The sequence below is a fragment of the Panulirus ornatus genome, chromosome 26, assembly GCF_036320965.1.
Source record: "Panulirus ornatus isolate Po-2019 chromosome 26, ASM3632096v1, whole genome shotgun sequence".
Classification (NCBI taxonomy): Eukaryota; Metazoa; Arthropoda; class Malacostraca; order Decapoda; family Palinuridae; genus Panulirus; species Panulirus ornatus.
Window position 1 is genome coordinate 11,803,219 of NC_092249.1, and position 12,581 is coordinate 11,815,799.

Genomic DNA, 12,581 nt, shown 5'->3' on the forward strand with positions numbered 1-12,581 from the left:
CACCACAGTTCCTGTGCACCACAGCTCCCTGTGCACCACAGTTCCCTGTGCACCACAGCTCCTGTGCACCACAGCTCCCTGTGCACCACAGTTCCCTGTGCACCACAGCTCCCTGTGCACCACAGTTCCCTGTGCACCACAGCTCCCTGTGCACCACAGCTCCCTGTGCACCACAGCTCCCTGTGCACCACAGTTCCTGTGCACCACAGCTCCCTGTGCACCACAGCTCCCTGTGCACCACAGCTCTCTGTGCACCACAAATCCCTGTGCATCACAGTTCCCTGTGCACCACAGCTCCCTGTGCACCACAGTTCCCTGTGCATCACAGTTCCCTGTGCACCACAGTTCCCTGTGCATCACAGTTCCCTGTGCACCACAGCTTCTGTGCACCACAGCTCCCTGTGCACCACAGCTCCCTGTGCACCACAGCTCTCTGTGCACCACAGCTCTCTGTGCACCACAGCTCCCTGTGCACCACAGCTCTCTGTGCACCACAAATCCCTGTGCACCACAGCTCCCTGTGCACCACAGCTCCCTGTGCACCACAGTTCCCTGTGCATCACAGTTCCCTGTGCACCACAGCTCCCTGTGCACCACAGCTCCCTGTGCACCACAGCTCCCTGTGCACCACAGCTCCCTGTGCATCACAGTTCCCTGTGCACCACAGCTCCCTGTGCACCACAGCTCCCTGTGCACCACAGCTCTCTGTGCACCACAGCTCCCTGTGCACCACAGCTCTCTGTGCACCACAGCTCCCTGTGCACCACAGCTCCCTGTGCACCACAGCTCCTGTGCACCACAGCTCCTGTGCACCACAGCTCCCTGTGCACCACAGCTCCCTGTGCACCACAGCTCCCTGTGCACCACAGCTCCTCTGTGCACCACAGCTCCCTGTGCACCACAGCTCCCTGTGCACCACAGCTCCCTGTGCACCACAGCTCCTGTGCACCACAGCTCCCTGTGCACCACAGCTCCCTGTGCACCACAGCTCCCTGTGCACCACAGCTCCTGTGCACCACAGCCCTGTGCACCACAGCTCCCTGTGCACCACAGCTCCCTGTGCACCACAGCTCCCTGTGCACCACAGCTCCCTGTGCACCACAGCTCCTGTGCACCACAGTCCCTGTGCACCACAGTCCTGTGCCACACTTCTGTGCACCACAGCTCCCTGTGCACCACAGCTCCCTGTGCACCACACGCTCCTGTGCACCACAGCTCTCTGTGCACCACAGCTCCCTGTGCACCACAGCTCTCTGTGCACCACACTCCCTGTGCACCACAGCTCCCTGTGCACCACAGCTCCCTGTGCACCACAGCTCCCTGTGCACCACAGCTCCTGTGCACCACAGCTCCCTGTGCACCACAGCTCCCTGTGCACCACAGCTCTCTGTGCACCACAGCTCCCTGTGCACCACAGCTCCCTGTGCACCACAGCTCCTGCCACTCGTGCACCACAGCTCCCTGTGCACCACAGCTCCCTGTGCACCACAGCTCTCTGTGCACCACAGCTTCCCTGTGCACCACAGTTCCCCTGTGCATCCACAGTTCCCTGTGCACCACAGATTCCCTGTGCACCACAGCTCCCTGTGCACCACAGCTCCCTGTGCACCACAGCTCCCTGTGCACCACAGTTCCCTGTGCACCACAGCTCCCTGTGCACCACAGCTCCCTGTGCACCACAGCTCTCTGTGCACCCACAAGCTCCCTGTGCATCACAGCTCCCTGTGCACCACAGCTCCGTGCATCACAGTTCCCTGTGCACCACAGCTCCCTGTGCACCACAGCTCCCTGTGCACCACAGTCCCTGTGCACCACAAGCTTCTGTGCATCACAGCTCCCTGTGCACCACAGCTCCCTGTGCACCACAGCTCCCTGTGCACCACAGCTCTCTGTGCACCACAGCTCCCTGTGCACCACAGCTCTCTGTGCACCACAAGCTCCCTGTGCACCACAGGCTCCCTGTGCACCACAGCTCCCTGTGCACCACAGCTCTCTGGCACCACAGCTCCCTGTGCACCACAGCTCCCTGTGCACCACAGCTCCCTGTGCACCACAGCTCCCTGTGCACCACAGCTCCCTGTGCACCACAGCTCCCTGTGCACCACAGCTCCCTGTGCACCACAGCTCTCTGTGCACCACAGCTCCCTGTGCACCACAGCTCCCTGTGCACCACAGCTCCCTGTGCACCACAGCTCCCTGTGCACCACAGCTCCCTGTGCACCACAGCTCTCTGTGCACCACAGCTCCCTGTGCACCACAGCTCCCTGTGCACCACAGCTCCCTGTGCACCACAGCTCCTGTGCACCACAGCTCCCTGTGCACCACAGCTCCCTGTGCACCACAGCTCCTGTGCACCACAGCTCCCTGTGCACCACAGCTCCCTGTGCACCACAGCTCTCTGTGCACCACAGCTCCCTGTGCACCACAGCTCCCTGTGCACCACAGCTCCCTGTGCACCACAGCTCCCTGTGCACCACAGCTCTCTGTGCACCACAGCTCCCTGTGCACCACAGCTCCCTGTGCACCACAGCTCCCTGTGCACCACAGCTCCTGTGCACCACAGCTCCCTGTGCACCACACTCCTGTGCACCACAGCCCCTGTGCACCACAGCTCCCTGTGCACCACAGCTCCCTGTGCACCACAGCTCCCTGTGCACCACAGCTCTCTGTGCACCACAGCTCCCTGTGCACCACAGCTCCCTGTGCACCACAGCTCCCTGTGCACCACAGCTCCCTGTGCACCACAGCTCCCTGTGCACCACAGCTCCCTGTGCACCACAGCTCCTGTGCACCACAGCTCCTGTGCACCACAGCTCCCTGTGCACCACAGCTCCTGTGCACCACAGCTCCTGTGCACCACAGCTCCTGTGCACCACAGCTCCTGTGCACCACAGCTCCCTGTGCACCACAGCTCCTGTGCACCACAGCTCCTGTCACCACAGCTCCTGTGCACACAGCTCCTGTGCACCACAGTCCCTGTGCACCACAGTTCCCTGTGCACCACAGCTCCCTGTGCACCACAGCTCCCTGTGCACCACAGCTCCCTGTCCACCACAGCTCCCTGTGCACCACAGTTCCCTGTGCACCACAGCTCCCTGTGCACCACAGCTCTCTGTGCACAGAGAGACCACAGAGGTTCTTACATGATTTACCTTAGATGCTTCACATTCCCTGGTTCAGTCCAATGATGGCACATTGAACCAAGTATATCATATTACTTATATCACATATTTCCAATTCACTTTATCCCATGTGTGCCTTTCACCATGCCACATGTTCAGGCCCTGATCACTGAAAATCATTTTTATCCTTCCATATGGAGTTTGATGCCTCTGCTCTCCTCGTTCCATCCTCTTCTGACCTAAATATACTGTTTGTCAACCTTTCCTCACTCATTCTCTCCATGTGTCAACCATTTCAGCACATCCTCTTCAGTTCCCTCTTTTATTACACACACCTTTTACTACCACACTCTTACCCTCTCAAAACTCAACTAAGCCACCACACACCATATATTATCCTCAAATATTTCGCTTCCAACACATCCACTCTCCTCCACACAGCGTCGTGCACAGCCCATGTCTTGCTATCTAGCTACATCTCTGATGCCCGTTTCAACTGGAACTCCCTCAAGGGGTGGCCAGGGCAATAGTCTCCATCATTAGTGAACTCCAGTGCCACTTCTGTCTTTAGTGCCTCACTCTTAACAGGCCTCTGGCATAGGTGACCTGTAGTGCAGTGTTTGCTCCAAGGATCCATGCCTTGTATTCATATAATAATGCTGGGAGGACTATTCCTTAAACATATCCAGTTTTGTCCTCCTAAATAACATTCTTTCTATTCATTCTTTAGTGTTCCTAGAAACTTTGCTTACTCTGCCACATTATAACTTACTTCTGCTTCCATCCGTTGCCATTGTCATGAACCTCCGTGTTCATTGTATTCATCATAGACCTGGGCCCAGGTCCCATAAGATCCCTCGACCGGTCTTACTTGTCATCTCACACACATGTGGCCATGATTAGCGAGGCTTCTCTCAACCGGCCGGTAATTACTTCTCATGCCCCATGGTCAAGTCACCCAGGGTCAGCCACAAGGTCATGCCCCATGGTCAAGTCACCCAGGGTCAGCCACAAGGTCATGTCCCATGATCAAGTCACCCAGGGTCAGCCACAAGGTCATGCCCCATGATCAAGTCACCCAGGGTCAGCCACAAGGTCATGCCCCATGGTCAAGTCACCCAGGGTCAGCCACAAGGTCATGCCCCATGGTCAAATCACCCAGGGTCAGCCACAAGGTCATGTCCCATGATCAAGTCACCCAGGGTCAGCCACAAGGTCATGCCCCATGATCAAGTCACCCAGGGTCAGCCACAAGGTCATGCCCCATGGTCAAGTCACCCAGGGTCAGCCAAAAGGTCATGCCCCATGGTCAAGTCACCCAGGGTCAGCGAAAAGGTCATGCCCCATGGTCAAGTCACCCAGGGTCAGCCATGAGGTCATGCCCCACGGTCAAGTCACCCAGGGTCAGCCACAAGGTCATGCCCCATGGTCGTCACCCAGGGTCAGCCAAAAGGTCATGCCCCATGGTCAAGTCACCCAGGGTCAGCCACAAGGTCATGCCCCATGGTCAAGTCACCCAGGGTCAGCCACAAGGTCATGCCCTATGATCGTCACCCAGGGTCAGCCACGAGGTCATGCCCCATGATCAAGTCACCCAGGGTAAGCTACAAGGTCATGTCCCATGATCAAGTCACCCAGGGTCAGCCACAAGGTCATGCCCCATGGACAAGTCACCCAGGGTCAGCCACAAGGTCATGTCCCATGATCAAGTCACCCAGGGTCAGCCACAAGGTCATGCCCCATGATCAAGTCACCCAGGGTCAGCCACAAGGTCATGCCCCATGGTCAAGTCACCCAGGGTCAGCCAAAAGGTCATGCCCCATGGTCAAGTCACCCAGGGTCAGCCAAAAGGTCATGCCCCATGGTCAAGTCACCCAGGGTCAGCCATGAGGTCATGCCCCACGGTCAAGTCACCCAGGGTCAGCCACAAGGTCATGCCCCATGATCAAGTCACCCAGGGTCAGCCACGAGGTCATGCCCCATGGTCAAGTCACCCAGGGTCAGCCACAAGGTCATGCCCCATGGTCAAGTCACCCAGGGTCAGCCACAAGGTCATGCCCCATGGTCAAGTCACCCAGGGTCAGCCACAAGGTCATGCCCCATGATCAAGTCACCCAGGGTCAGCCACGAGGTCATGCCCCATGATCAAGTCACCCAGGGTCAGCCACAAGGTCAAGCCCCATGGTCAAGTCACCCAGGGTCAGCCACAAGGTCATGCCCCATGGTCAAGTCACCCAGGGTCAGCCACAAGGTCATGCCCCATGATCAAGTCACCCAGGGTCAGCCACAAGGTCATGCCCCATGATCAAGTCACCCAGGGTCAGCCACAAGGTCATGCCCCATGATCAAGTCACCCAGTGTCAGCCACGAGGTCATGCCCCATGGTCAAGTCACCCAGGGTCAGCCATGAGGTCATGCCCCACGGTCAAGTCACCCAGGGTCAGCCACAAGGTCATGCCCCATGATCAAGTCACCCAGGGTCAGCCACGAGGTCATGCCCCATGGTCGTCACCCAGGGTCAGCCACAAGGTCATGCCCCATGGTCAAGTCACCCAGGGTCAGCCACAAGGTCATGCCCCATGGTCAAGTCACCCAGGGTCAGCCACAAGGTCATGCCCCATGATCAAGTCACCCAGGGTCAGCCACGAGGTCATGCCCCATGATCAAGTCACCCAGGGTCAGCCACAAGGTCAAGCCCCATGGTCAAGTCACCCAGGGTCAGCCACAAGGTCATGCCCCATGGTCAAGTCACCCAGGGTCAGCCACAAGGTCATGCCCCATGATCAAGTCACCCAGGGTCAGCCACAAGGTCATGCCCCATGATCAAGTCACCCAGGGTCAGCCACATGGTCATGCCCCATGATCAAGTCACCCAGTGTCAGCCACGAGGTCATGCCCCATGGTCAAGTCACCCAGGGTCAGCCAAAAGGTCATGCCCCATGGTCAAGTCACCCAGGGCCAGCCACAAGGTCATGCCCCATGGTCAAGTCACCCAGGGTCAGCCACGAGATCATGCCCCATGGTCAAGTCACCCAGGGTCAGCCACGAGATCATGCCCCATGGTCAAGTCACCCAGGGTCAGCCACAAGGTCAAGCCCCATGGTAAAGTCACCCAGGGTCAGCCACAAGGTCATGCCCCATGATCAAGTCACCCAGTGTCAGCCATGAGGTCATGCCCCATGATCAAGTCACCCAGGGTCAGCCACAAGGTCATGCCCCATGGTCAAGTCACCCAGGGTCAGCCACAAGGTCATGCCCCATGGATAAGTCACCCAGGGTCAGCCACAAGGTCATGCCCCATGGTCAAGTCACCCAGGGTCAGCCACAAGGTCATGCCCCATGATCAAGTCACCCAGGGTCAGCCACAAGGTCATGCCCCATGGTCAAGTCACCCAGGGTCAGCCACAAGGTCATGCCCAATGGTCAAGTCACCAAGGGTCAGCCACGAGGTCATGCCCCATGGTCAAGTCACCCAGGGTCAGCCACGAGGTCATGCCCCATGGTCAAGTCACCCAGGGTCAGCCACAAGGTCATGCCCCATGGTCAAGTCACCTAGGGTCAGCCACAAGGTCATGCCCCATGGTCGTCACCCAGGGTCAGCCACGAGGTCATGTTAAAGTCACCCAGGGTCAGCCAAAAGTTCATGCCCCATGGTCAAGTCACACAGGGTCAGCCACGAGGTCATGCCCCATGGTCAAGTCACCCAGGGTCAGCCACAAGGTCATGCCCCATGGTCAAGTAACACAGGGTCAGCCACAAGGTCATGCCCCATGGTCAAGTCACCCAGGGTCAGCCACAAGGTCATGCCCCATGGTCAAGTCACACAGGGTCAGCCCCATGGTCAAGTCACCCAGGGTCAGCCACAAGGTCATGCCCCATGGTCAAGTCACCCAGGGTCAGCCACAAGGTCATGCCCCATGGTCAAGTCACCCAGGGTCAGCCACAAGGTCATGCCACATGATCAAGTCACCCAGGGTCAGCCACAAGGTCATGCCCCATGGTCAAGTCACCCAGGGTCAGCCACAAGGTCATGCCCAATGGTCAAGTCACCCAGGGTCAGCCACAAGGTCATGCCCCATGGTCAAGTCACCCAGGGTCAGCCACGAAGTCATGCCCCATGGTCAAGTCACCCAGGGTAAGCCACGAGGTCATGCCCCAAGGTCAAGTCACCCAGGGTCAGCCACAAGGTCAAGCCCCATGATCGCCACCCAGGGTCAGCCACGAGGTCATGCACCATGGTCAAGTCACCCAGGGTCAGCCACAAGGTCATGCCCCATGGTCAAGTCACCCAGGGTCAGCCACAAGGTCTTGTTGCCCCATGATCAAGTCACCCAGGGTCAGCCACGAGGTCATACCCCATGATCAAGTCACCCAGGGTCAGCCACAAGGTCATGCCCCATGGTCAAGTCACCCAGGGTCAGCCACAAGGTCATGCCCCATGGTCAAGTCACCCAGGGTCAGCCACAAGGTCATGCCCCATGATCAAGTCACCCAGGGTCAGCCACGAGGTCATGCCCCATGGTCAAGTCACCCAGGGTCAGCCACAAGGTCATGCCCCATGGTCAAGTCACACAGGGTCAGCCACAATGTCATGCCCCATGGTCAAGTCACCCAGGGTCAGCCACAAGGTCATGCCCCATGGTCAAGTCACCCAGGGTCAGCCACAAAGTCATGCCCCATGATCAAGTCACCCAGGGTCAGCCACGAGGTCATGCCCCATGATCAAGTCACCCAGGGTCAGACACAAGGTCATGCCCCATGGTCAAGTCACCCAGGGTCAGCCACAAGGTCATGCCCCATGGTCAAGTCACCCAGGGTCAGCCACAAAGTCATGCCCCATGATCAAGTCACCCAGGGTCAGCCACAAGGTCATGCCCCATGATCAAGTCACCCAGTGTCAGCCACGAGGTCAAGCCCCATGGTCAAGTCACCCAGGGTCAGCCACAAGGTCATGCCCCATGGTCAAGTCACTCAGGGTCAGCCACAAGGTCATGCCCCATGGTCAAGTCACCCAGGGTCAGCCACAAGGTCATGCCCCATGGTCGTCACCCAGGGTCAGCCACGAGGTCATGCCCCATGATCAAGTCACCTAGGGTCAGCCACAAGGTCATGCCCCATGGTCGTCACCCAAGGTCAGCAACAAGGTCATGCCCCATGGTCGTCACCCAGGGTCAGCCACAAGGTCATGTCCCATGGTCAAGTCACCCAGGGTCAGCCACGAGGTCATGCCCCATGGTCAAGTCACCCAGGGTCAGCCACAAGGTCATGACCCATGGTCAAGTCACCCAGGGTCAGCCACAAGGTCATGTCCCATGGTCAAGTCACCCAGGGTCAGCCACGAGGTCATGCCCCATGATCAAGTCACCCAGGGTCAGCCACAAGGTCATGCCCCTTGGTCAAGTCACCTAGGGTCAGCCACAAGGTCATGCCCCATGGTCAAGTCACCCAGGGTCAGCCACGAGGTCATGCCCCATGGTCAAGTCACCCAGGGTCAGCCACAAGGTCATGCCCCATGGTCAAGTCACCCAGGGTCAGCCACGAGGTCATGCCCCATGGTCAAGTCACCCAGGGTCAGCCACAAGGTCATGCCCCATGGTCAAGTCACCCAGGGTCAGCCACAAGGTCATGCCCCATGATCAAGTCACCCAGGGTCAGCCACGAGGTCATGCCCCAATGTCAAGTCACCCAGGGTCAGCCACAAGGTCATGCCCCATGGTCAAGTCACCCAGGGTCAGCCACAAGGTCATGCCCAATGGTCAAGTCACCCAGGGTCAGCCACAGGGTCATGCCCCATGATCAAGTCACCCAGGGTCAGCCACGAGGTCATGCCCCATGATCAAGTCACCCAGGGTCAGCCACAAGGTCAAGCCCCATGGTCAAGTCACCCAGGGTCAGCCACAAGGTCATGCCCCATGGTCAAGTCACCCAGGGTCAGCCACAAGGTCATGCCCCATGATCAAGTCACCCAGGGTCAGCCACAAGGTCATGCCCCATGATCAAGTCACCCAGGGTCAGCCACAAGGTCATGCCCCATGATCAAGTCACCCAGTGTCAGCCACGAGGTCATGCCCCATGGTCAAATCACCCAGGGTCAGCCACAAGGTCATGCCCCATGGTCAAGTCACCCAGGGTCAGCCACAAGGTCATGTCCCATGGTCAAGTCACCCAGGGTCAGCCACAAGGTCATGCCCCATGGTCGTCACCCAGGGTCAGCCACGAGGTCATGCCCCATGATCAAGTCACCCAGGGTCAGCCACAAGGTCATGCCCCATGGTCGTCACCAGGGTCAGCAACAAGGTCATGCCCCATGGTCGTCACCCAGGGTCAGCCACAAGGTCATGTCCCATGGTCAAGTCACCCAGGGTCAGCCACGAGGTCATGCCCCATGGTCGTCACCCAGGGTCAGCGACAAGGTCATGCCCCATGGTCAGCCACAAGGTCATGTCCCATGGTCAAGTCACCCAGGGTCAGCCACAAGGTCATGTCCCATGGTCAAGTCACCCAGGGTCAGCCACGAGGTCATGCCCCATGGTCAAGTCACCCAGGGTCAGCCACAAGGTCATGCCCCATGGTCAAGTCACCCAGGGTCAGCCACGAGGTCATGCCCCATGGTCAAGTCACCCAGGGTCAGCCACAAGGTCATGCCCCATGATCAAGTCACCCAGGGTCAGCCACGAGGTCATGCCCCATGGTCAAGTCACCCAGGGTCAGCCACAAGGTCATGCCCCATGGTCAAGTCACCCAGGGTCAGCCACAAGGTCATGCCCCATGGTCAAGTCACACAGGGTCAGCCACAAGGTCATGCCCCATGGTCAAGTCACCCAGGGTCAGCCACGAGGTCATGGTCAAGTCACCCAGGGTCAGCCACGAGGTCATGCCCCATGGTCAAGTCACCCAGGGTCAGCCACGAGGTCATGCCCCATGGTCAAGTCACCCAGGGTCAGCCACAAGGTCATGCCCCATGGTCAAGTCACCCAGGGTCAGCCACAAGGTCATGCCCCATGGTCGTCACCCAGGGTCAGCAACAAGGTCATGCCCCATGGTCGTCACCCAGGGTCAGCCACAAGGTCATGTCCCATCTTCAAGTCACCCAGGGTCAGCCATGAGGTCATGCCCCATGGTCAAGTCACACAGGGTCAGCCACAAGGTCATGCCCCATGGTCATGTCACCCAGGGTCAGCCACAAGGTCATGTTCCATGGTCAAGTCACCCAGGGTCAGCCACGAGGTCATGCCCCATGATGAAGTCACCCAGGGTCAGCCACAAGGTCATGCCCCTTGGTCAAGTCACCCAGGGTCAGCCACAAGGTCATGTCCCATGGTCAAGTCACCCAGGGTCAGCCACAAGGTTATGCCCCATGGTCAAGTCACCCAGGGTCAGCTACAAGGTCATGCCCCATGGTCAAGTCACCCAGGGTCAGCCACGAGGTCATGCCCCATGGTCAAGTCACCCAGGGTCAGCCACAAGGTCATGCCCCATGGTCAAGTCACCCAGGGTCAGCCACTAGGTCATGCCCCATGGTAAGTCACCCAGGGTCAGCCACAAGGTCATGCCCCATGGTCAAGTCACCCAGGGTCAGCCACAAGGTCATGCCCCATGGTTAAGTCACCCAGGGTCAGCCACAAGGTCATGCCCCATGGTCAAGTCACCCAGGGTCAGCCACAGGTCATGCCCATGGTCAAGTCACACAGGGTCAGCCACAAGGTCATGCCCCATGGAAGTCACACAGGGTCAGCCACGAGGTCATGCCCCATGGTCAAGTCACCCAGGGTCAGCCACAAGGTCATGCCCCATGGTCAAGTCACCCAGGGTCAGCCACAAGGTCATGCCCCATGGTCAAGTCACCCAGGGTCAGCCACAAGGTCATGCCCCATGGTCAAGTCACCCAGGGTCAGCCACGAGGTCATGCCCCATGGTCAAGTCACCCAGGGTCAGCCACAAGGGCATGCCCCATGGTCAAGTCACCCAGGGTCAGCCACGAGGTCATGCCCGATGGTCAAGTCACCCAGGGTCAGCCACGAGGTCATGCCCCATGATCAAGTCACCCAGGGTCAGCCACGAGGTCATGCCCCATGGTCAAGTCACCCAGGGTCAGCCACGAAGTCATGCCCCATGGTCAAGTCACACAGGGTCAGCCACGAGGTCATGCCCCATGGTCAAGTCACCCAGGGTCACCCACGAGGTCATGCCCCATGGTCAAGTCACACAGGGTCAGCCACGAGGTCATGCCCCATGGTCGTCACCCAGGGTCAGCCACGAGGTCAAGCGCCATGGTCAAGTCACACAGGGTCAGCCACGGTCATGCCCCATGGTCAGGTCACCCAGGGTCAGCCACGAGGTCATGCCCCATGGTCAAGTCACACAGGGTCAGCCACGAGGTTATGCCCCATGGTCAAGTCACCCAGGGTCAGCCACAAGGTCATGCCCCATGGTCAAGTCACCCAGGGTCAGCTACAAGGTCATGCCCCATGATCAAGTCACCCAGGGTCAGCCACAAGGTCATGCCCCATGGTCAAGTCACACAGGGTCAGCCACAAGGTCATGCCCCATGGTCAAGTCACCCAGGGTCAGCCACAAGGTCATGCCCCATGGTCAAGTCACCCAGGGTCAGCCACAAGGTCATGCCCCATGATCAGGTCACCCACGGTCAGCCACGAGGTCATGCCCCATGGTCAAGTCACCCAGGGTCAGCCACAAGGTCATGCCCCATGGTCAAGTCACCCAGGGTCAGCCACAAGGTCATGCCCCATGGTCAAGTCACCCAGGGTCAGCCACGAGGTCATGCCCCATGGTCAAGTCACCCAGGGTCAGCCACGAGGTCATGCCCCATGGTCAAATCACACAGGGTCAGCCACAAGGTCATGCCCCATGGTCAAGTCACCCAGGGTCAGCCACGTCATGCCCCATGGTCAAGTCACACAGGGTCAGCCACAAGGTCATGCCCCATGGTCAAGTCACCCAGGGTCAGCCACGAGGTCATGCCCCATGGTCAAGTCACCCAGGGTCAGCCACAAGGTCATGCCCCATGGTCAAGTCACCCAGGGTCAGCCACAGGTCATGCCCCATGGTCAAGTCACCCAGGGTCAGCCACGAGGTCATGCCCCATGGTCAAGTCACCAGGGTCAGCCACGAGGTCATGCCCCATGGTCAAGTCACACAGGGTCAGCACGAGGTCATGCCCCATGGTCAAGTCACCAGGGTCAGCCACGAGGTCATGCCCATGGTCAAGTCACCAGGGTCAGCCACGAGGTCATGCCCCATGGTCAAGTCACCCAGGGTCAGCCACGAGGTCATGCCCATGGTCAAGTCAACAGGGTCAGCACGGTCATGCCCATGGTCAAGTCACCCAGGGTCAGTCCACGAGGTCATGCCCCATGGTCAAGTCACCCAGGGTCAGCCACAAGGTCATGCCCCATGGTCAAGTCACCCAGGGTCAGCTACAAGGTCATGCCCATGATC